Below are 24,613 nucleotides of genomic sequence, written 5' to 3'. Positions count from 1 at the left end.
AATATATATTTTTTATTGATTTCAGAGAGGAAGGCAGAGAGATAGAAACATCAATGAGAGAGAATTGATTGGCTGCCCCCTCCTGAGAGACTAAGCCCACAACCCAGGCTTGTGCCCTTGGCTGTAATCAAACCTGGGGTTCTTTAGTCCAAAGGCTGATGCTCTATCCACTAAGCCAAATCGGACAGGGTAATTTCTGTCATCTTTATTATGTCTTTCCTTCCACCTACTTTGGGTTTATTTTGCTATTTACTAGTTTCTTTCTTTCTTTCAAATATATTTTATTGATTTTTTTTACAGAGAGGAAGAGAGAGGGATAGAGTTAGAGACATCGATCAGCTGCCTCTTGCACATCCCCTACTGGGGATGTGCCCGCAGCCAAGGTACATGCCCTTGACCGGAATCGAACCTGGGACCTTTCAGTCCACAGGCTGACGCTCTATCCACTGAGCCAAACCAGTTTCGGCCACTTACTAGTTTCTTAAGATAAAACTTTAGGTCACTGTCTTTAGACTTTTCTAAAATAGGTATTTAGGCTACAAACTTTCTTTAAACAATGTAACAGCTATATTGCACAAGTTTGTGTTTTTTTTAGCACTTTTAAAGAAACTATTTTAGAATAGTTTTAGATTACAGAAAAGTTGAAAAAGTAACAGAGTACCCACATACCCATTAATATTTTGGCTATTCAGTCTCTGAAAGTTACTTTTGCCCCCCTCCTCTGTTTCCCATATTATTTACATCTTACATTAGCATAATTTGGCACAATTAATCAACCAATATTGACACATAATTATTGAAGTCCATACTTTATTTCCTCATTTTTTACACAGTATCCTTTTTCTCCAGCATCTGAACCAGGATGCATTACATTTAGTCATTATGTCCCCTTAGGCTCCTCTTGGCTATAACAGTTATCCCACAATTTTTTAAAACGTATTTTATTGAGTTTTTACAGAGGGGAAGAGAGAAGGATAGAGTTAGAAACATCAATGAGAGAGAAACATTGATCAGCTGCCTCTTGCACACCCCCTACTGGGGATGTGCCCACAACCAAGGTACATGCCCTTGACGGGAATCGAACCTGGGACCTTTGTCTGCAGGCCGACGCTCTATCCACTGAGCCAAACTGGTTTCAGCCCACAGGTTTTTTGGAGTTTTTTTTCGGCCCACAAATTTTGATGTTGTATTTTTATCATCCAGTTCAAAATACTTTTTAATTTCTCTTGATATTTGTTTTTTGACTTATAGATTTAAAAGTTTCACTGAATCACCAACTATTTGTGAGGTTTTTTAAGACACCTACATTAATCCCATTATGGTCAAAGACCATTTTCCGTATCATGTGGGCTGTGTATACCCTCCAGTTGTAGTTAAGTTTGATTAGCTTCCAAGACTGACTACAACCAACATGGAGGGTCTGCTGTGCAGGGTCGACCACACAGAACTAGACTTACTTCAGCAGGGCTCTGGTGCCTACAGAGTCCACCCCACAAGTGTGTCCTTACAGAAGTGGTTAGGTGGTGCTTCCACATGGTCTGAAGCTGTCCAGGTGCATTGACTCTGAGACCTCCTGGGAGGTGCAGGCCAAGATCAGCCACCACCTGTGCTCTGCCAGGGGCCACTTAGCATGAGCTATAAAATGATCTGCAGATGGCCGCTCCTTCTAGTGGGCTTGGAGATGCTCAAGAGAAGCCAGCTGTGCACCAAGGCTGGCTACCACTATTGCCAGGCCTGGGGCCACTTAGTGAGAGATGCAGGGCCAGATGCTACCTGTTTTGAGAGATTTTAGAAAAGTTTAAAGCATGAACCAAGTTTGTATGGAAAAGCTAGGAGAAATGATGTGGGTTAGGCCTGCAAGTTGGGTGAGAGGGGTCTCAGAGAAACACCAGGGTAGGGCTAACTATTTAAGCCAGGTTGATGGAGGCTCAGATATGGTGCCAGCCAGCAGGCTCTGTGGAGGGCTCCGAAACGGAACAAAAGCCTCTGCCAGTACTCCGTCTGGGAGAAAGCTGCCCCTCCAGCTCTTGCCCTGATGCCAGACACTAGTTCCTCCCTAGTGCCTCTAGAGCTACTGTCCCAGCTCTGGAACTTAGAACAAGTGAGTCTAAGTCTGTGTATGGGCCCTTTAAGAGAAACCAGAATCTCCAGCCACCCATCTCAGTCACAATCCCTGCTGGTTTTTACAGCAGAAATTAGGGGGGCTTCTCTTCCTGGCACTGGAACCCTGGGCTGAAGGGCCTAGTGTGGGGCTGGAAACCCTCACTCCTCAGGGGGAACTTCTGCAGCCCAGATATCCCTCCTGATTTTTATCTGCCATACATGGGTATGGGACTGGCCAGTTCCGCACCTCCTCCCCTCCTACCAGTCTCCATGTGGCTTCTTTATATCCTTAACTGGAGGACTTGTGTTCAGCTAGATTTCAGGTGGTTCTGAACGACAGTTGTTCTGTTGTTTAGTTGTTATTTTGATGTGGTTGTTAGAGGATTCAGGTATGGCATTTAACTATGCTGCCATCTTGATGGGAACCCTGGCTCATTCTTTCTAACACATGCATAACTTATTTAAATAGTCCACTATTGGTTCATCACTTAGCAACTCTCACTTCTCGATAATCTCTTTCAGATTAAAAATTAAGACAGAAACCTAATTGACTGTTTCAATTAGCAACTTAGCATAGCGCATGTGCAAAATGGAGTATTCTTATATAACTGTCTGCCTAGGTGCTCTTATTCACCGAGTACACAAATTAATCCCAAGTTCCCGCTTAGATACTGTAATTACAAATTACAAAATATGCGTATTTCTCACTGAGCCACTCCTTGTCCCAGAACCAAGACAGCTAACATCTGCTGCCATTATTCCTTGCTTCTCTTCTTATATAGTAGCCTTCAAACTACATGTGCTCTAACCTAAATATACAATAATTAAGTTTTAGTTTTTCCTTTTTAAATCTTTCTTTTGATCAGAATAATTGGTTCTGAACTAACCTAATCAGACTCCTTCATACCTCTACCTCCTTCCAAGCCATTTTGAGGTTCTTTTTAAAAACCTATCCAGCCCTGGCTGGTTTGGCTCAGTGGATAGAGAGAGTTGGCCTGAGGATTGAGGGGGTCCCAGGTTCGATTCCGGCTAAGGGCACATGCCTGGGTTTCGGACTCAATTCCCAGTGGGGGACTTGCTGGAGGCAGCCGATCAATGATTCTCTCTCATCATTGATGTTTCTATCTCTATATCCCTCTCCCTTCCTCTCTGAAACCAATAAAGATATATTAAAAAAAAATAAAATTAAAAAACCATTCAGTATCCTTAACAACTAACAATTTTCTAGACTCCTATAGTTAACTCCAGAAACTATAACTGTAATGTAGTTGATTGTCAGCAAAAGTAGTTAATATATCTAACTGGAGTAGCAGGGAAAAAAGATAATTTTAGGCACTGTTTGTGAATATCACCACTTAACACTAGTTAAATTAGCTTGAGCTAATTACCACCAAACTCTCAGCCCTCATCTGAAATGTGCGCCAAGAAAAAACACCTTTCATTACAATATCTCATCTTTTTTGTGACAGACCTGAGTGTATCTGGCACATGTATAGTAGGTGCTAAATAAATCCTAGTTGAATGTAAATATTGTCTTCCATTGTTTCATTCACTACTAAAACTTAAGAACAATGTCTAAAACAAATTTTAAGATTTATCATGGAGCCGAAATCAGTTTGGCTCAGTGGATAGAGCATGGGCCTGCGGACTGAGGGGTCCAGGGTTTGATTCCGGTTAAGAGCATGTACATTGGTTGCGGGCACATCCCGGGGGGTGGGTGTGTGTGTGTGTGTGTGTGCGCGCGCGCGCGCGCGCGCGCGCGCGCGCAGGAGGCAGCTGATGGATGTCTCTCTCTCATCGATGTTTCTAGCTCTCTCTATCTCTCTCCCTTCCTCTCTGTAAAAAAAATCAATAAAATATATATTTTTAAAAATTGATCATGGAATTTAGAACAAGACTTAATAGGCTCTTAGTAAGTGCTGAAAAGTTATTTTGGCTTGAGTTCATGCGACATAAACCATTATGGTGAAAAAAAGCATGCATTTTCTAGGCAAGAGAAAAACTTGCGCTCAACTAGAATGGCAGTCCCACACTAAGAGCCACGGAAATCTCAAACGTCCGAAATTACTTAATCTCCGACTCTCCAAACGTGATTCTGACTCTCAAGATGATTAAATGGAGCCGATTGAAGGGAGTGGGGATGCAAAGCATTTTCTCTCCATAACTATGCACCGAGATTTGAACTAAATATTAAACTGGCACATAGTAAGCGCTCCATAATTCTATTATTAAAACGCATGCCACCGGGGAGAAAACGAAAGGAATTTAAAAAAGCAACCACAACAGAGGCTGCCACTCACTAGAGGTCGAAAGGTGTCCCTGGCTTACAGACACCTGGGTGGAGGGACCACCTGCGGCGCCGGAGGCCCAAGGAGGTCGGCGGCCTTCCCCAAAGGTCAAGGATCTGCAGCCACAGTTCCTGCGGGGGCGGGGAGCAAGGCTGGGACGCCCCCGCGAGAACCCGTACCCCCAAACCAGAGACACAGCCTGCCCCCCACACCCGCGCAGGCTGCGGGAGGGGGCGACCCGTGGCCCCTGCGCCACAGCCTGCAGGAGCCAGACCTGGCCGCGACCTGCAGCCCCACTTCCCGCAGGGGCAGACCCCCGGGCTCTGGCCTCCCAGACGCCGCCCCACAGCCCGGCCCCGGATACTCACACTCTCCGCCGACCCTCCTACTCCATCCGGCCGCCGAGGCCCGGGCGAAGGAGCCCCCAGACGCCCCCCTCCGCCGTGGGTCCGGCGGCCGCTCCCGCCCGCTCCTCCACGCCGGGCACCGCCGCCGCCAGTGCGCAGGCGCGGGGCGCGGCTTCGCGCTTCCTTTCCCCTCCCCCCCCCCATTTGGACTCCGCCTTTCTCAATAATCTAGCTTTATGTGAACACGCGAGAGTGAGCAAAGGACACTGGGGAAAAGAGGCTTTCCTCAGAAAGGGGCACGCCCAGAGGCAGGCAGGCTGGCGGAGGAAGGCTTAGCTCCAGGCACGCCCGTGATCAGCCTTCCCGGCTACTTTTTCATTCTCTGCTATTTCTGGGCCTCCCTCTTGCTCTGACTTTTTTCCTAAGTATAATAGCAACGGTTTCAGCTGAATTCTCAACCACTACGCCTCTGCAAAACTTTACTGACACTTAATGGAAGTTGAAAAAGCTTTGGGACAGCCGAACCGGTTAGGCTCAGTGGATAGAGCCTCGGTCTGCGGACTGAAAGGTCCCAGGTTCGATTCTGGTCAAGGGCGCGTAGGGCATGTACATTGATTGCGGGCACACCCCCAGTAGGGGTGTGCAAGAGGCAGCTGGTCGATGTTTCTCTCTCATTGACATTTCTAGCTCTCTATCTCTCTCCTTTCCTCTCTGTGGAAAATCAATAAAATATATTTTTTAAAAATAATAATAATAATAGTAATAATAATAAAATAAACATTTGTTAAAAAAGAAAAGAAAAGAAAAGAAAAGAAAAGGGCTTTGGGACAGACAGACCCGAGTTGGAATGTTGAATTTTGTGACTTTGGACAAAATTACCAGCTATCTTGGAACCTCACTTTCCTCAGAGTTAAAATGTAAGATAGTCTTATCTCTCAGGGTCTTGCTAGTTTTAAATGAGCAGATAATCCATCAATACCTATGATTATATTCTTATACCCACTGTGCTTATATTTACCAGTATTATTAAACTTAGCTTATACTCATTCCCACAGAATACTATTTTAGTGACTAGTCAGATAACCAAATTACATTAAGGTTGATAATGGTGTGAAGTGTTACTTCTATATTATTGAATCTCTAATAATATCTATGTGTTTTAAGTTGTCTTTTTAAAAAATATTGATTTCAGAGAGGAAGGAAAAGGGAGATAGAGATGGAAATATCAATGATAAGAAAGGATCTTTGATCAGCTGCCTCCTGCACACCCCCTACTGGGGATGGAGATCCCAACCTGAGCACGTGCCTTTGACTGGAATTGAACCCAGGACCCTCCAGTCTGCAGACTGATGCTCTATCCACTGAGCCAAACTAGCTAGGACTTAATACCTATGTTTAATAAGAATTTCAATGCCTCAAATCAATGTAAGCAGCTCCCACCAACTTATGTGTTAAGTCCAGATCTGCTTCTAGAAGATTGAGTAACTATTCCAATTCTGTATTTGTGACATCACAAGTCCTTGAAACACATCTGGGATATGCTGCTCATCATGCTCTCCTTTAAAAGACACATGAAAGAATTGCTCTACCTATGAACTCGAAGACCAAAATCTGCTGTTGGTGAACATCCAAGGTAACATCACGGTAATTCTAGATCAGGGTTTCTCAACCTTGGCACATAGATAATGTGGAAATAATTCTTGTGCTGTACTGTGAATTATAGGATATTTAGCAGCATCCCAGGACACCAGATGCCGCCTCTAGTGCCCCTCTTACATCTTCTCCCAACACCCCCTCCCATCATCACAACAATTAAAAAAAAAAAAAGTCTCCAAAAACTGTCCCCTAAAGGGCAAAAATGTCCCTGGTTTAAAAAAAAAAAAATAGCATTATATCCGTGACCATCTCAACCCTAAGTGAACTTTCCCTTCCAGCTTGAGAAAGCCACACAGGAGAGAACTGGTGAGTTCATTTTTACAATTGAATACAGGCCCTCAACACTGCTTACTAGTCCTATTACTTTTATCAGACCAACTTGCTCTATCACTTTCTACAATATTCTAAGTCTTTCCTCTTTCCTTAAAACTCACAACCTATTTTCTACCAGCAGTTTCACAGAGAAAACAAAAGGTCATCAAATGAGAACTTCTTTAATTTCTTGTTACAAAACATACAAACTTACAGATACTTCCTTTCTTTATAAATGAGGATGTGTCTTATCTCCAAGACATTTTTTTCCATTAGTGCTTTGGGTTGCCTTTACTCTTTTTTTTTTGTTTGTTTGTTTTGTTTTGTTTTATTTTTTATTTATTTTAATATATTTTATTGATTTTTTTGACCCCTCCCTCCCATACATACCCTCCCTCCCCAGAGTTTTATGTCCATTGGTTATACTTATATGCATGTATACAAGTCCTTCGGTTGATCTATTATCTCCCCCAGATCTCCCTCCCCTCCCCGCTGTAATTTGACAGTCTGCTTGTTGCTTTACTGTCTCTATATTTATCTTTTGGTTCATCAGTTTATAATGTTCTTTATTATCCATAAATGAGTAAGGTCATGTGGTGTTTCTCTTTCATTGATTGGCTTATTTCACTCAGCATGATGTTCTCCAATTCCATCCAGGTTGCTGCAAATGATGAGAATTCCTTCTTTTTTATTGCCGCATAGTATTTCATTGTGTAGATGTACCATAGTTTTTGGATCCAATCATCTGCTGGCGGGCACCTAGGCTGTTTCCAAATTCTGGCTATTGTAGATTGTGCTGCTATGAACATAGGGGTGCATATATCCTTTTTGATTGGTGTTTCTAGTTTCTTAGGATATATTCCTAGGAGTGGGATTACTGAGTCAAATGGGAGTTTCATTTTCAATTTTTTGAGGAAACTCCACACTGTTCTCCACAGTGGTTGCACCAGTCTGCATTCCCACCAGCAGTGCACGAGGGTAGGGTTGCCTTTACTCTTACCATCTCAAGATCCTTTACCATCGAGTAGCATCTCTCTCTCTATTTTCACTTTTATTAGTATTTATAAGTTTTTGCTTCTTCGGTTTCTTCTGGGATGTTTTTTCTTCTGTGCAACCCCCTCTTCTGGGTTTGGAACAATTTTCTCTTTTTCAGTAGGATCACCTCAGTGTGGAAGGGAGAGTTCATGTGTGGGTTAATTTGCTCATGAGCTCTGTAAATTCTACTCTGAAGCTTTGTTTAGCTGGATGTGCTCAATGACCAGAGCATCTATATCTAAACCCTTAAGTTCAGTATTACTCTCTGCATTTCTAAGAATGTACTGCAAGCATTCTTTTTGATCCACCAACCCTGTGTCTAGCCCCACTGTTTCACCTGAGTACACCTATCAGCTCCACCATTGTAATGACGGAATGGCACACATTGCTTCTGTAGAGTGGCATCCTTCAGATACTTGGTGGCTTTTCTAATATGCATACCCTTGATGGCCTGAGAAGTTTTACAAGTGTTCTTAAACTTAACACAAAGATTTGAACCTCTTGATATATGCATGCTTTTGTGTGGTTTTCTGGGTTAAGTGAACAGCAATCCATTTTCAGAGGTCACCTCTGGCTGCTTTTGGAAAGAGCTGATGAGCACTTATCTTTAACTGAAATTTCTCACTTGAATATTCCTTATCATGCTTAAATTTCTTCTGTTTTAACTTTTCAATTTCATTTTATTGATTTTTTTTTAAGAGGGAGAGAGAGAGGAGAGAGAGAGAGAGAGAGAGAGAGAGAGAGAGATATCAAAGTCAAAGAAACATTGATTGGTTGCCTCCTGTATGTGCCCCAAACCAGGAATTGAACCCTTAAACCTGGGTATGTGCCCTGACTAGGAATCAAACCCACTACCTTTTGGTGTGCAGAACAATGCTCCAACCAACTAAGCCACACCAGCCAAGGCATCTTCTGTTGCAATTCTAACCAAGTGGGGGGAAAACAAAAACAAAAACAGAAACCTCTTGTCATTCTTTCCCTCCTCCTATCAAAGCCAAGCTTTCCAAACTATTCTGCAACTTGCCCCCACTGCTGCATCCAAACTACTGCAATCTATCTTTCAGTCTCATCCTTCTACCACATAGCTTCACTAAGATCACCACTGACTTATGTGTTACTAAATTCAAAAGATATTTCCCATGTTTCATCATCTTCCTTGACTCTTTGGAAATAGACTATTTCTTTGAATCTGTCCTCTTTAAAAATTTCTAACACTTTTTTTTTAAAATTCTTTCCAACACTTCTTTATTCTTAGAGGTGCTTGGAAGGATTCCCGTAAATGTTTAAAATCCTTCAATAGCGCCCAATGGTCATAATATAAAGTGCAGGCTCATTAGTCCAAAAGTGCAAGAACTTCCTAGAGATCTACGTAGCGGTGGCCTACTTTTTAAAACTTTATTTCCCCCCCCACATCCCCCTTCACCAGGAGATACATGAGGAGCTGTAAACTTCTAATTCCCAGAAGGCGTTATGTTATTCTTGGCACAAGCTGTTTCCAAATACTGGGGGGGAAAATCTATCTTCCTCCCGGACTTCCGGAGGAACGCCTTTTCTTTAATGATTCAAAAGTCACTTCCTTCAGGAACCCTTCCAGACACCCCTAAAAAGAAGTGCGCCAAAGGGTGTGTCGGGTTTTCTAAATGCCACGCAGTATATATCCTCACCACCATCCTTTGTTTACATAATTATCTCCCAGTCTAGACAAATCGAAAAAAAAAAACAAACCAAAAAAACCCTGGGAGGGCAGGGAAGGCATCGCCTGCGCCTTTTTCCCTCGGCGTTCAGCCCGCCGAGTGCCTGGCACACGGCCCGCCCTCCCGCAAGGTGTGCCGCATGCACACTGCCCACCTCCCGGCGGCGCGCCGACACCGTTAACGGCGAGCTCCCAGCCCGCAGCCTGCGTGGCAGGGCCTTTAAACCCTCCGCCCGCGGATTGGCTCCCGCGGCGGGGGCGTGTCTGCGCGCGCGCCGGGCGAAGTGCGCAGGCGTGCGACTGCCGCGGGCGCAGGCGCAAACGGGCTCAGCCCTCGGGCTGTCGGGTCTTGGGTGTCCGAGCCGCCGCGGCCCGGAGAGGAGTGACCGGAACTGCTTGGTGAGTCTCCAGGAATGCGGCTGAGAGAGTTGTTGGCCGGGGTGAGGACTGAGATAGGCCCCGAGAAGAAAAAAGTGTATCGTGAGGATTGAGAAGTTGACAGGGTCAGGCTTTTGGGGGAGGAGGGGACGCGCCGACCCGGCTGGGGCCATTCGGGCCCGGAGTGGGGGCGTGAGGGGCTGGGAGACTGTGGAGGGGCTGGCGGAGGAAGGGTGGTGGGATGGCGGTTCCCTGCTCCCTTCCTTCCTTGAACCAAGCTAAGGTAAACCCCTGATGCCCCACCACCCATCCCCGCCGTGCTAGCCTGTCTGGTGACCACAGGGATCAGACAACTTGGGACTAGTTGTTGGAAGAAGGTCTCTGGGGTTCTTGGCTTTGGAGAGTCCATACTTTCTAGGAAAGCCCATTCTTTCCGCGGTTTTACCGCAGAAGCGCGGGGTGGAAAAAAGAAAAAGACTGATAAGGTGAATTTCACAATTCGGGGCTGCTGTATGGGGGTGTGGGGGGGTTACGGGGTGAGGCGGGGAGATACTGGAAAGTGCTGTTTTCACCTCGTCATTTCTATTGTCATTAGTCACCACAGTGGTAGGAAAGGCAGGCGAGGGTAGAGGAAACCGAAAAACGTTGAAGTTGGGAAAGGAAGATGAGAAGGGAATGCTATTTTTGCCTTTTGCTACTTGTCGTCATCTTTTGGACGGGGGAGGGGTGACTGGGAGAAGGGAGTTTGGAAACTGGCAGCTTCTGACAGCGTTCCCGCAAACCTGTGAAAATAATGTAGCTTCTTAGTAGCAGGTATTTCCAGAATTAAGGAGGATACTGTCATCTGTCCTGGTGCCCTTAAGACCGGTTTTCAGATGTCCCAGTAAAATACCACAGATACCCGGATAGAAGTGGTTCTCCCACATTCTCGCCCAGCGCAGATAACCGCATTTGAAATACACGAGACATCATTAGCTAGAACACTTTGGAATCTAATCTTAAAATACCTCATATTAAAAAAAATTTTTAAATGAGTATTTTTGCCATCAGCAAAATTGATGCCTAGGTATTCATTCAGTGATCACTTGTTATTATTCATTCTTTTGGCAAGAGGTAGTGAGAAAACACATTTATGTAAATACTAGAGGCCTAGTGCAGATATTTGTGCACTGGCGGAGGGAGGGAGGGTGATCCCTCAGCTGGGCCTGCACTCTCTCGCAGTCCAGGAGCCCTGGGGATGTCCAGCTGCTGCTGCCACGTTCCCCAGTGTGAGCCCCAGGTTCTGGTGCACTGACCAACAGGGACTAGCTCCTGAGCATCTGCCCCCTGATGGTCAGTGTGTGTCATAGCAACTGGTCCTTCCACTGTTCAGTCGATTTGCATATTAGCCTTTTATTGTATAGGAAGATAGAATTAGTAAATATGAGGAGAAACCCCTTTTCCCACATTACTGTGTTCCTTTGACAGGTCATGTGAAAGTAAATAAAATGATCATTAAATTAACCTACAGTTTGAATATTTATCAGTGTTTCTAGGATGGTTTGTTTTGTTTTGTTCTGTTTTTGGTCAGGTGCTTGTCTGTGGATATGCATTAGGAAACTGCTATCTTAGTTTCAAAATAGGAATAACTTATGCCATCATTTTCTTAACAATAGCACACTCTTTCCTGTAAACACTAAAATATTTATATGCGTCTTAATATTTGCTGATTTTACTCTAAATGAACTTAAGCATAGTAATAAGCTCACTCAAAATCTCATATTGTCTAATCATTCAGAAAACAAGAAGAAAGCAAATAAACAAAATCAGGCCCTATTCCTCATGGAACAGCTGCCACTACCTCACTTATCATGAACCACATACCACTATCCTAAAATTTGCCTTTTAGAAGAATATCTGTTATTTTACTTCATATTTTAATGGGCTTTAAAAAAAAACATTACCCTTTTTCAAAGTGATAATCTATAAAATCATACTATTGATGTATTTTATATCTTTTTCTGGTATACATTATAGTAAATATATAAATACTAAATGCATAGCTGTTGCTTATGTAATGTCTAATACCATAGTTGGTTCTCACTCTGTACTTTGGAAAATACTGCATTGGGTTCTAATCTATTTTTAAAATAAATGAAAATTGGACTACCTAAACTCTAAGGCCAATGGACTTCAAAGTTCTGTGAGCCCTATAATGGCCTTCACTATTATGACACTGTTATAGTAAACTATTTGGTTTCACCAGGTGAAAGTAGATTAGAATAGCAAAAGGAAAAAAGGATACTTACTCTGAGATTTTGGGGAAATCAGCTGCCTTTTTTTTTTTTTTTTTTTTTTTTTTTTTTTTTTTTTTCCCCCCTGACTAAGGTGCTTTCTTTTTCTCCTTTGGTTTCTATGTCTTAAACATTCTGGAAACCTTTTTTTTTTTTTTTTTTTTTTTTTTTAATATATTTTAGTACAACCAATGGACATAAAACTCTGGGGAGGGAGGGTATGTATGGGAAGGAGGGTGGGGGACAAAAAAAAATCAATAAAATATATTTAAAATAATATAATAATAAAATAAAAGAATTTCAAACCCTTAAAAAATAAATAAATATATATATTTTATTGTTTTTTTTATAGAGAGGTAGAGAGTGATAGCTAGAAACATCGATGAGAGAGAATCATCAATCAGCTGCCTTCTGCACACCCCCTACTGGGGACGAGCCCATAACCAAGGTACATGCCCTCCTACTGGGGATGTGCCCACAACCAAGGTACATGCCCTTGACTGGAATCGAACCTGGGACCTTTCATTCTGCCTGCCGACACTCTACCACTGAGCCAAACCGGTTTCGGCTGATTACCATAGTTTTATGGAATTCCCTCATCTTGTTGATTTTGTGAGTTCTGTAACTTGGATTTAGTTTGTTTTAAATTTATTTTAGGATAGTTTGACATTTGAGATTATCTTTAGATGGCCCCTTAATGCTTATAAAATAAAATTTAAACTTTTTGGTATAGTATGCAAAGCCCTTCACAACCTGTCTCCTGCCTGCCTTTTAAAGCCACCCGGCCCTTGTATGTATGTTAAATTCTTTTTTCTTTTTTTTTAATATGTTTTATTGATTTTGTACAGAGAGGAAGGGAGAGAGATAGAGAGTTAGAAACATCAATGAGAGAGAGTCATTGATTGGCTGCCTCTTGCACACCCCCCACCGGGGATATGCCCGCAACCAAGGTACATGCCCTTGACCGGAATCGAACCCGGGACCTCTCAGTCCCCAAGCCAACGCTCTATCCATTGAGCCAAACCGGTTTCGGCATGTATGTTAAATTCTTGCAGGATTATTGGTGCCTTACATTGTGGCACTTCTTTGATAGTCTAATCACAATTTCTTTTGAGTTGATCATGCTTGGATTTTCATTCCCAACTCATAATCATGATAGATATTTAATAATTATTATGAAAAACTTTAATAGTTCTATTGAGTACTACATGACAGCCAAATGCTGTTCATGAATTAGCTCAGTCCTTATAACAACATTTGATGTAAGTATTACATATATATGTGTGTGTGTGTGTGTGTGTGTGTGTAAATATATAGGTCCCGTGCATGAATTTGTACGTGGGTGTGGTCCAGTCAGCCTGGCCAGAGGAAGGGGACATGGTGGGTTGGCTGGCCTGCCTGCTGGTCAAACTTCTGGTCAAGGGGACAATTTGCATATTAGCCTTTTATTATATAGGATATACACTGAGTGGCCAGATGATTATGTGTTCAGAGATCATAATAATCTGGCCACTCAGTGTATATTCTCATTTAATGAGAAAACTGAATCACAGAGAAGTTAAGTAAGCAGTAGACAGGATTTGAAACCATTATGCCTCCAAATATTGGCCACTTAATCACTACACCGTATTGCCTTTTGTTTAAATGAGAATGCCACTCCTTTAATTTACTGTGAGGAGGATATTCTTTTCCAGGGACCTGAATACTATACTTACATTTGTGGTATCTGAATCCTGGTATTGGGATATTTGAGAACCTAACCAGAAAGCTTCTAGGCGAACTTGGAATCAGAGCCAAAATTTTAAATAGTTTGGGTGAATATTTCATTCTGGCAAGGTGAAGCCTTACCAGTCATCGCCACCTCACACTTGGTATCTTCCTGGCAGATATCATATTTATGCTTGCCAGATTTTATTTTCCTTCCCTGGAAGATGAATGCTCTATTTTCTTCCTCTCTCTCTCTCTCTCTCTCTCTCTCTCTCTCTCTCTCTCTCTTAAATGTTTTTATGTTTTTATTTTAGAGAAAAAGGAAGAGAGAGGGGGAGAGAGGAACATTGATGTGAGAGATAAATACCAATTAGTTGCCTTTTGCACACGCTGGGCTAGGGCAAATACTATACATTCCTTGAGCCTCTTCATCTTTCATATAGAACATCCATTTTTAAAAAAATATATATTTTTTTGATTTTTCACAGAGAGGAAGAGAGAGGGGATAGAGAGTTAGAAACATCGATGAGAGAGAATCATCGATCATCTGCCTCTTGCACACCCCCTACTGGGGATGCGCCCGCAACCAAGGTACATGCCCTTGACCGGAATCAAACCCAGGACCTTTCAGTCCCCAGGCTGACGCCCTATCCACTGAGCCAAACCGGTCCCGGCTAGAACATCCATTTTTTAGACAGGGTCAATATAATAAATTACTTGATTATAATCACATCTAGAGTAAAAGTCTGGAAGTTCCAAGGTTAAGCAGGATTTAAAAACTAGGTATTGATATCAAGCGATTAAGTTATAATAGGTGTTTCTGTAAAACTGACATGTAATTTTGTTCTTTTTGGTTCATGTTTGTTGGTGGTACTTTCTCACTCAGCAGTATACAATCATGTGTTTGAATCATGTGCTTCGGGGCTGTTTAAAACCAAGATATTTAATAGATATGATTAGTGCTGTGCTTACGTGTACGTTGTTTTGGGGCCAGTACTTAAGAATAAAGTTGTTCCTGTAAAAGGAAGTTATAAGGAAAGAGGAAGTAAAAAGAAGAAGCTAGCCTTAACATAAATAAGACTCTTATCTAATGCATTCAGGAAGAATTAAATTTCCTAACTTGAGCAAAGATTCTTTTTGGCCTAACCCAGAATATTTTGGAATTCTCTGCAACTGTACTTTTTGAGTATGTGGGTGAACATTTTTCCTTTCTCCTTTCCTTCCTTCCTTTTTTAAAAAGTTATTATTATTATTATTATTATTATTATTATCTTTTATGTTGCTTCAATCTTTATTTTATTGCTATATATATATGTATATATATTTCACATATATCAGTTGTTTAAACTCATATGCCCATTAAATGTAAACACTGTAAAAAGCCAGTGACAGTTTAGAAGAATTAAGCTTGGATTATACATTTTTACATTATTATCACCAGACAGTACACCACATAAAATTGCTTTTTGAACTATAAAATAATACAACAATTTATAGTACAATTTCAAAAAGGTGGAATTTTCCATGCATTGCTTGAATTACAGGCGATTTTCTAAGAAAATGTACTCATACAAATTTTCTCCAAATTTTGGGTTTCTTTTTTCTTTTTTTTTTTTAAATAAATTTTTATTGTTCATATTATAATATTACAAATGTTCCTTCCTCCCCTCCCCCATTGCTCTCCTCCACCAGGTTCCCACCCCACCCTCTGCCCTTTCCCAACCCCCATTGTCCTCATCCATAGGTGCAGTTTATGCTCAGTCTCTTCCCACATTCCCCTCCCCTCTTCCCCCAAGAATCGTCAGTTCACTCCCCTTCCATACCTCTGATTCTATTATATTCACCAGTTAATATTGTTCATCAGATTTTTTTTTTAATTTCTTTGGTTTTTAGATTCACTTGTTGATAGTTACATATTTGTTGTTCATAATTTTTGTCTTTATTTACCTTCTCTTCCGAAAGAACCCCCTTCAGCAATTCATATAATTCTGGTTTGGTGGTGATGAACTCCTTTAGCTTTTTTTTTTATTAGTGAAGCTCTTTATCTGATCTTCGATTCTGAGTGATAGCTTTGTTGGGTAGGTTATCTTTGGCTGTAGGTTCTTACTATTCATCACCTTGAATATTTCTTGCCATTCCCATCTGGCCTGCATGGTTTCTGTTGAGAAATCAGCTGACAATTGTATAGGTGCTCCTTTATAGGTAACTACCTGCTTTGCTCTTGCTGCTTTTAATATTCTCTCTTTGTCTTTCGCACTTGGAATTTTAATTATGATTTGTCTTGGTGTGGTCCTGTTTGGATTCCTTTTGTTTGGAGTTCTGTGCGCTTCCTGGACTTGTAAGTCTAATTCTTTCACCAGGTGGGGGAAGTTTTCTGTCACTATTTCTTTCAGTATGTTTTCGATATCTTGCTCTCTCTCATCTTCAGGGACCCCCATAATTCTGATGTTGGTTCACTTGAAGTTGTCCCAGAGGTTTCTTACATTATCTTCAATTTTCTGGATTCTCTTGCCTTCTAGCTTCTGCAGAGGAGTGTCTTCTGGCTCTTTATGTTCCAAATCTTTGACTTGATTCTTGCGATCTTCCATTCTGTTTTTAGGACTCTGTATAATATTTTTTATTTCAGACTATTATTTATTTCTTGTTGATCCCTTATCATTTCTCGTTGATTCCTTATTAATTCTAGTTGATCCCTTTTCATATCCTCATAGGTCTTATTGACCTTTTCTAGGAAATTCTTGAAAAACCTTAAAAGCGTAGATTTGAATTATATATCCAGTCACTTTTTGTCTTCCATTTCTTTTGTTTGTGATCTATTTTGTTGTCGAATTTTTGCAGCTTCCCTGAAGGGGCGGAGTTTCAGGGTGGAGCCTACAGCCTTGGCTTCTGTCAGCCCCGCCCTATGCAGCTCCTGAGTCTCAGGGTCCTTCAGTACTCACTGCAAGCACCTCTGAGAGAAAGTTGCCCTCGATTTTCGCCTGCTACCAAACAGTCTAGGGTCTCCCTCAATGAGCCCGGAACTGGGGTTGGAAGTGGGATTGGAGGTTGCGTTCAGTTGGAAGTGGGATTGGAGGTGGCGTTGAGAGTAGTCTGGAGCCCCAGTCTCCATCCTTCCAGGGCGATCCCGCGGCACAGCCAACTGTCCCTTCTCTGCGCGCAATGTGCGTGCGTCCGGGACCTCCTTTCACCACTCCCCCGGGGTTCCGCCTTACAGCCCAGCTCCCTCTGTTTGAGCCTGGGTCCCCGGGGTCTGGCCTAGAACTGGGGTTCAGAGCAGTCAGAACTGGGGCCCAGCACAGTCGGAGCTTTTATCTCCTTCCTGCTAGGGAATGCCAGCCAGGCAATCAGCAGCCCCTTCTCTCCGGCTCAGTCCTCTCCATGCGCGCTGCGTGTCTCCGTACGTTAGGCTTTTACAGCTCCTCCGCTCTTCCTTCTGGTTTTCTCCTTGCTTCTCGTTGTAGAATTTGCAGTCAGTCGACTTTCCTGTAGTTCTGGGTAATGTCCATTTTATATTTTAGTTGTATTTTATTGAAATTGTTGTGTGCGTCTGTGGCTAGGTGTTTACCTGTGCAGCCATCTTGGATTCTCCCTTCCTTCTTTTTAAAAATAAATATTTTTATTGATTTCAGAGAGGAAGGGAGAGGAAGAAAAGATTGAAACAACAATGATGAGATCATTGATTGGTTGCCTCCTGCACACTCCCTACTGGGGATGGAGTCCACAACCTGGGCATGTGCCCTTGACTGGAATCAAACCCGGGACACTTCAGTCTGCAGGTTGACAATTCATAAGCCAAACCAGCTAGAGCAATGTGTAACCATTTTTTTTCAAATGTATTTTTATTGATTTTTCAGAGAGAAAGGGAGAAGGAGAGAGAGATAGAAACATCAGTGATCAGAATCATTGATCAGCTGCCTCCTGCACGCCCCACACAGGGAATCAAGCCCGCAACCTGGGCGTGTGCTCTTGACCAGAATCAAACCTAGGACCGACCCTTCAGTTCGCAGGTCAACGCTCTATCCACTGAGCCAAACTAGCTAGGGCTATGTGTAAACATTTATTAAATTTCATGTTAAAAATAGAATCTAAGAGAAAAAAATATATTCCTAAAAATAAACTAAATTATTTTACCTAGTAATGGCCCATATCTGAATTTTTACTTTGTTCTCCTTAATCCTTTCTCCCACTCTTTCCATTTATTCTCCATTATTCATCCCTAGAGTCTTCAAGAAAGAGTGCTTAGGTGTATTGTACATATACTTGTACTTCCTTAGGTGCCTAAAATGGCATCTAATAACTGACTGCGTAAGATACCAAGTGTGATGTAGGCACGATTGACAAGACTTTATCTGTCTGAAAGTATTTTGGCTCTGATTCTAAGTTTACCTAAAACTTTCTGGTTAGCTTTTCAAATATTTTGATACCAGGAATCAGTTACTGCAGATAGAGAACATAACAAATAGCATGAATATATAAATGTTCAGTTCATTATTAATTGTCATTGCTAGGCACTATACTAAGCATTTTATGTATATTAACTAATTTTATTTTTGAAACAACGAATGAGGAAACTGATACTTGAGTAGGTTAAACTGCCTGGGTATCAGAGCTAAGATGAATTCACAGTTTATCAGAGTTGGTATTATTAGCCACTACATGATGGTCACTTAACACCATTTATTAAATTATCTCATCCAGAAGTAGCAAGCTTTAGTCACAGGAGAATTAACTAAAATCATATTCAACCCAACCCAATTAGCTCTTGACAGTATTTCAGATGGTCGTAGTCTTAGGTTAAGAAGATTTTAGTCCAGTAGAGAGGCTGCATTTATGTTCATGAAATAACTAAGAAAACTGGAAGAAGAAAAAAATGAAATGGAAAACTATATATTTGGACACAGTGAAAAACAGTGCTTTATTTTCTGTATCCTAACTACAGTGTATCGTAAAATACCTATTTCAAAAGAAACAAGGGTAGTTTTTTTGACATTAAAATATGTTCCCCTACTTGATACAGATGTGTAAAATATATTTGGAATTAATTAAGAGGGATATATTTTAGGATTAGGGTTCCTTTCTGTCAAACCTACAAGATTGGGCAGGCTACTAATTCCTCATTGCTTTTCATCCATTATTATAGATGAGTTTCAACTCTCTTGGAGAGGTAACCATAGCTCGACTGTAGTTTTTACCATCTTATCTTCTGACAGTCCTGGTCTATAATTTCCTTTGTCAGTTGGGCTCTGGTATGACTTGCCTTTGGAAGACCACAGGTCTTGCAAACAACTGCTTTTTCTTTCTCAGCTACTATCAAATCTGTTCCAAGAAGGTCCTCAACCTCCATCCTTTCCCATGGCCAGTAAGGATTGTGTATTATAGAAAGAGCCTAGGTGCAAAAGAGCTGCATTTTTTTTCTCTTAGCATAAAGAAATTGGACTAGGTGATTTCTGAGGTTTATTCTCATCTCAAAGATAATTCTCTGAGATGAGAATTAAACAGAAACATTGTTCCCAGATAATTGGTTGGTTAATTATGCAGAAATTTCTTGGGCTAGTATTTTCCAAATGGTGTTTCATGGAAACCTGTTTCCTTGGGATTAATAAAAATATTCTTGGAAGGAAGGATTTTATGGCTATCTACATTTGACTGGGGTAGCCACAGTTAAACAAGTTCCTTCACTGCTTCAGGATTTCTGATTTCCAACCAAGAATTTAATTATCCTGCCAGTCTGTGATGCCAGGAAAACTACAAAAACTAGCATGTTAAGAGGGAAGTATAAGAGCTAAATATATCCATTGTTGAAAGTTAGTGGATGATACTCAATATCAAGAAAATATCAAGAAACAACACTAGCCGAAACCGGTTTGGCTCAGCGGTAGAGCATTGGTCTGCAGACTGAAGGGTCCCAGGTTCAATTCTGGTCAAGGGCATGTGCATTTGTTGTGGGCACATCCCCTACCGGCAACTGGTTGATGTTTCTAGCTCTCTATCCCTCTCTCCTCCTCTGTATAAAATCAATAAAATATATTAAAAAAAGAATAAAAAAATAAACAATGGAAAAAATATCCTCGAGTAACAACAACACTATAAGCTCTGATCTGGGGTTAAATACTAGAAAACCCAGTATTATTGAAAATTTTGCCTCTGGGGTCCTGGGAGTAGGAATTGGTTTGGACAGTTCTATTATAGAACTATTTGACTTCTCATTTTATTAAAATTAAATATGAAAGAATATAAGTCTTTAAAAATAATTTTTATTGGCTGAATAACATTCCATCATGCAGTTATATAATAAATTATTCAGTCAAATCCCCTAACATTGATTGTTTGGATCACTTAAATATTTTTAACATCTATAATAATAAAAGCATAATATGCTAATTAGAATAAACATCATTCTGGACATCCTTCCGAATGAAGCCACAGCATTCGGGGCCAAGGCAGAGGCAATGAGAGATGATCAGGCAGGCAAGCAGGTGGTCAGGGGCAATCAGGCAGGCAGAGGTGGTTAGGGGCAGTGAGGCAGGCAGGTGAACAGTTAGGGGCAATCAAGAAGGCAGGCAGAGTGGTTAGGGGTGATCAGGCAGGCAGGCGAGTGGTTAGGGGTGATCAAGCAGGCAGAGTGGTTAGGAATGATCAGGCAGGCAGGTGGACATCCCACAAGTGATCCTGGATTGTAAGAGGGTGCAGATCGGTCTGACGGACCCACCTCCCATTCATAAATTTCATGCACCTGGCCTCTAGTTATAAGTAACCCTGAGACTAATGTGTTTTTGTCTGTAGCTATGATTTTTTTCTAGGTTGCTATAAATGGAAAAAGGTCAGAGTAAGAATATTGAAAAATTTCTTGTATATATTTCATTATCTTTAGGAAGTTTTGTTTTTTAAAAAAATCAACATTATTTTCTTAAATAGTGGCCAAGAAAACTTTAATTTTATAGGTGTGATACTTGAAATAACCACAAACATCCTGGATGCTAGAAAAATATATTTATATAAATATTTCTTGTGTCATTTGGAGCTTGCAACATTTTTTATCTTTTAGAGTTCTTTACCTCCTTTCTTCTCTAGGAAGGAAGTGGTGGTTGGCAAACAGAATAGTACAACCATGTTCAAAATATACCTGCCCTGGCCTGGTAGCTCAGTTGGCTAGAGCGTTGTCCCAATACACCAAGGCTGCAGGTTTAATCCCCTGTCAAGGCACTTACAAGAATCAACCAATGAATGTATAAATAAGTGAAACAACAAATCGATGTTTCTCTCTCTCTCTTTCTCTAAAATAAATCAATAAATAAAAGTTTTAAAAGGAAACAAACCTAATACCTTTTTTCATTAAGATCCAAGTACAGTCTGTGTTTACAATAACTTCCTGGAATTCTGAAAACCTACTTTTCCATTTTTTTTCCTTTTCCATTTTTTTAAAAGGGAAAAGAGTCCAAGTTTTCTTCCTTGTAAACAAGGGAACAATTGTTCTTTTTAACTGGCATTCCTGGCTATTTTTCATTATTAATCAAAGGTTTGTAGTTATTACATAACGTTTGCTGCTACTGAAGTCAGAGAGTATTCTGAAACCTGTCTAGAAAACCAGTGTATGTTTATAAATTTTCTAACGTTAAAGGTAATAAAGTTCTTTTTATAGAATATTCAGAAAATACATTATTGTATCAGGCAAATAAAAATAACCTGCAAAATATTTAAAAAAAAATTTTTTTAATTGATTTCAGAGAGGAAGGGAGAGGAAGAGAGATAGAAACACCATTGATGAGAAAGAATCACTGATTGGCTGCCTCCTGCACACCTACTGGGGATTGAGCCTGCAACCCAGGCATGTGCCCTTGGCTGGAATGTAACCTGGAACCCTTCAGTCTGCAGGCTGACTCTCTCTGAGCCAAAGCAGCTAGGGCTGTAAAAAAAATTTTAAACACTTTTAGTCTATCGTATTTAAATTGGGGTACAAGTTTACATTTTGAGCCTCATCTATAAAATGGCATAACAGAGATAATGATATGCTATATAAATACTTAGTAGGGTATGTAACTTATAGTAGGTACTCAGTAAACATTTCTTCCTCCTCCCTCCCCTCAAGGTTTATAATAGAAAAGAAATTAAGCATAAATTAAGAGTCTTCTGATAAGTTTAAATAGATCATAGTGAAAAAGTTAAGATGTGAAAACTTGCCCTAACAGGTTTGGCTCAGTGGATAGAGCTTTGGCCTGCGGACTTAAGGGTTCAAGGTTCAATTCCAGTCAAGGGCATGTACCTTGGTGTGGGCATATCCCTAGTTGGGGATTTGCAGGAGGTAGCTGACCAATGTTTCTCTCTCATTGATGTTTCTAACTATCCTTCTCCCTTCCTCTGTGTAAACAAAATAAAATATATTTTAAAAAGATGTAAAAACTCTGAAAAAAAATTTATTTTTCTCTCAAAGGTACATGATTAGCATAGTCTGTTACGTTCCTCAAGCATTGGGAAAATAACACATTTTTTTAAATATATTTTATTGATTTTTTACAGAGAGGAAGGGAGAGAGATAGAGAGCTAGAAACGTTGATGAGAGAGAAACATCGACCAGTTGCCTCTTGCACACCCCCTACCGGGGATATACCCGCAACCAAGGTACATGCCCTTGACCGGAATCGAACCTGGGACCTTTCAGTCCGCAGACCAACGCTCTACCACTGAGCCAAACCGATTTCGGCCCATAACACAGATATTTAATGTATTAGTTTATATCTAAGAAAAAAAGTGAGTTTAATGGGATCTTTGTGTCAAGTGATGTTTTGTTTCCCTTCCCCCGTCTCTCCCCTAATTCTCTTTACTTCAGCATTCTGGATAACCCTTTCCTGACTCCATGAGAAAAACTACTGGAGATAATAACAACTTTGAGTAAAGCTATATAGCTAATTCTGGCTTTTAACCTCCCCAATACTTCTAAGTCTTGACCCACCCCCAGGCAGGCCTGGCCACTCCATGCACCTGCCTCCAGAGTCCCCCAGACCCTTAGTCCCCCAGCTGCCCAGAATTGGCCTGAGGTACAGACAAGCCTCAGATGGCGGCTCAGGGAACCAGGGCCAGCTGAGGCAGTGACAGAGGTGTGATAGGGCATCACCTTCCCCTGATCGTTAGATCGCTTCCCGCCCCTGAAGGCTCCCAGACTGTGAGAGGGGGCAGGCTGGGCTGAGGGATGCCCCCTCCAGTGCATGAATTTTCATGCACCAGGCCTCTAGTGTACTATAATCATGAGTACAACATCCTCAAGAATCCAGAATAAAAAAGTCTTAGGAAGCCTGTGTCCTTATGCCAGCCTGCCAAACATGTGAGAACATTACAGTTTGTTTCTTGTCTTGTGTGTCATCTGCTGAGGGAAGGAAAAAAGTTGTAGGAAGCACATTTGAGTTCATTGACAGTGTGTGTTCTTCCAAATATTCCTGTTGCCATGTCAGTAGTAACTGTTCACATCCGCCTCTCAGCTACATTTTACCTAATAACAGACAGACATATAAACTGACCGTACCTTCACTACGTCTATAGCCAATCAGAGTGACTATGCAAATTAGTCCAAAAACATGGCGGTTAATTTGCATACCTAGGCGCCCAGGGCCTGTGTCCCAGGAACATCCTGGCACCCAGGTCACTGTGAGGTAAGGCTTGGGCAGGAGCGGGCCCCCTGCCATTGATTGCAGGGAGCTGGGACTTCGCTCTGGCCCCAGGCAGAAAGCCTCAGCAGGAGGCTTTTGGCCTGGTCCACGAGCGGACCCCCAGCAATCGACAACAGGGAGCTGGGGGCCACTTGGGTACCAAGCTGAAAGCCTCGGCTTAGGCCTGGTGCAGGAACAGACTCTCTGCGATTGATTGCAGGGAGCTGGGGGTCTGCTCCTGCCCAAGAGGCTTTTGGCCTGGGCAGGCCTGGGCAGGGGCTGAGCCGGTGATCAGAGGGAGCTGGAGGGGCCCTGCCCAGGCCTAAAACTTCAGTCAGAGGCCCTCGATTGGTGTGAACTATAGAGGAAACACCTTTTCTGACTGCACATTGGCTATGCTTCCTGTATGCCACTGGTAATATTCTTATAACTTGGGTAATAAGAATCCAAAAAGGTGATCTAGGGTTTTCCCACCACACTTCTGGAGAAAAAATGAAGATCTACTGCTGGAGGGCTAAGAAATGTCATATCCTTTCCTAGCCGGTTTGACTCAGTGGATAATGCCTTGGACTACAGACAGCAGGGTCTGGGTTTAATTCTGATCAAGGGCATGCACCTTGGTTGCAGGTTTCTCCCTGGCTGGGGCCCAGATCAGGGCTCATACAGGAGGCAACCAATCAAAGTGTTCCTCTCACTTTGATGTTGCTCTCTGTCTTTCTCTTTCTCTTCCACATTCTCTAAAAGTCAATGGAAACATATTCTCAGGTGAGGATAAAAACAAAAGTAAAGAAAGAAATGCTATCCTATGAAAGACACATCTTGAAAATGCCTCAAGAAAGTTGTCATTTTTTCTTTTTTCTTCTTTTTTTTAATATATATTTTATTGATTTTTTAACAGAGAGGAAGGGAGAGGGATAGAGAGTTAGAAACATCAATGAGAGAGAGTCATCGATCAGCTGCCTCTTGCACATCCCCTACTGGGGATGTGTCCGCAACCAAGGTACATGCCCTTGACTGGAATTGAACCTGGGACCTTTCAGTCTGCAGGCCGACGCTCTATCCACTGAGCCAAACCGGTTTCTGCGAAAGTTGTCATTTTTTCATGGTGAAGGGACTGGAGTCCGTGTTGATGAAAACACCTTGGTGGCTGTAGTGACTGGCAGTGGCTGCAGCAGCCGTGGGG

At 41.8% G+C, this 24,613-nt stretch overlaps 2 protein-coding genes and 1 pseudogene across 5 annotated transcripts in view; 1 reads left to right on the top strand and 2 right to left on the bottom strand.

Annotated features, from left to right (window-relative positions):
- ZNF106 (zinc finger protein 106) overlaps positions 1-4,899 on the bottom strand; it is a 55,387-nt gene extending 50,488 nt beyond the window's left edge. For 2 of the 4 annotated variants that reach the window (XM_036444908.2, XM_036444919.2), the window contains exon 1: positions 4,760-4,899. The gene's annotated coding sequence lies outside the window, so the exon portion shown is untranslated. The remainder of the gene's footprint in view (positions 1-4,759) is intronic. The other 2 variants (XM_036445005.2, XM_045583533.1) reach the window with 2 other exon arrangements.
- Positions 4,900-7,720: 2,821 nt separating this feature from the next.
- Positions 7,721-8,367, bottom strand: LOC118720661 (annotated as a pseudogene).
- A 1,342-nt stretch (positions 8,368-9,709) lies between these two features.
- SNAP23 (synaptosome associated protein 23) overlaps positions 9,710-24,613 on the top strand; it is a 45,148-nt gene continuing 30,244 nt past the window's right edge. Inside the window, exon 1 of the mRNA XM_036444879.1 lies at positions 9,710-9,833. The gene's annotated coding sequence lies outside the window, so the exon portion shown is untranslated. The remainder of the gene's footprint in view (positions 9,834-24,613) is intronic.

Source organism: Pipistrellus kuhlii, unplaced genomic scaffold, assembly GCF_014108245.1.
Source record: "Pipistrellus kuhlii isolate mPipKuh1 unplaced genomic scaffold, mPipKuh1.p scaffold_m20_p_1, whole genome shotgun sequence".
In the NCBI taxonomy this organism is placed as follows: domain Eukaryota; kingdom Metazoa; phylum Chordata; class Mammalia; order Chiroptera; family Vespertilionidae; genus Pipistrellus; species Pipistrellus kuhlii.
Note: the sequence above shows the minus strand (reverse complement) of the source record. Positions and strands in the feature narration are given on the sequence as shown.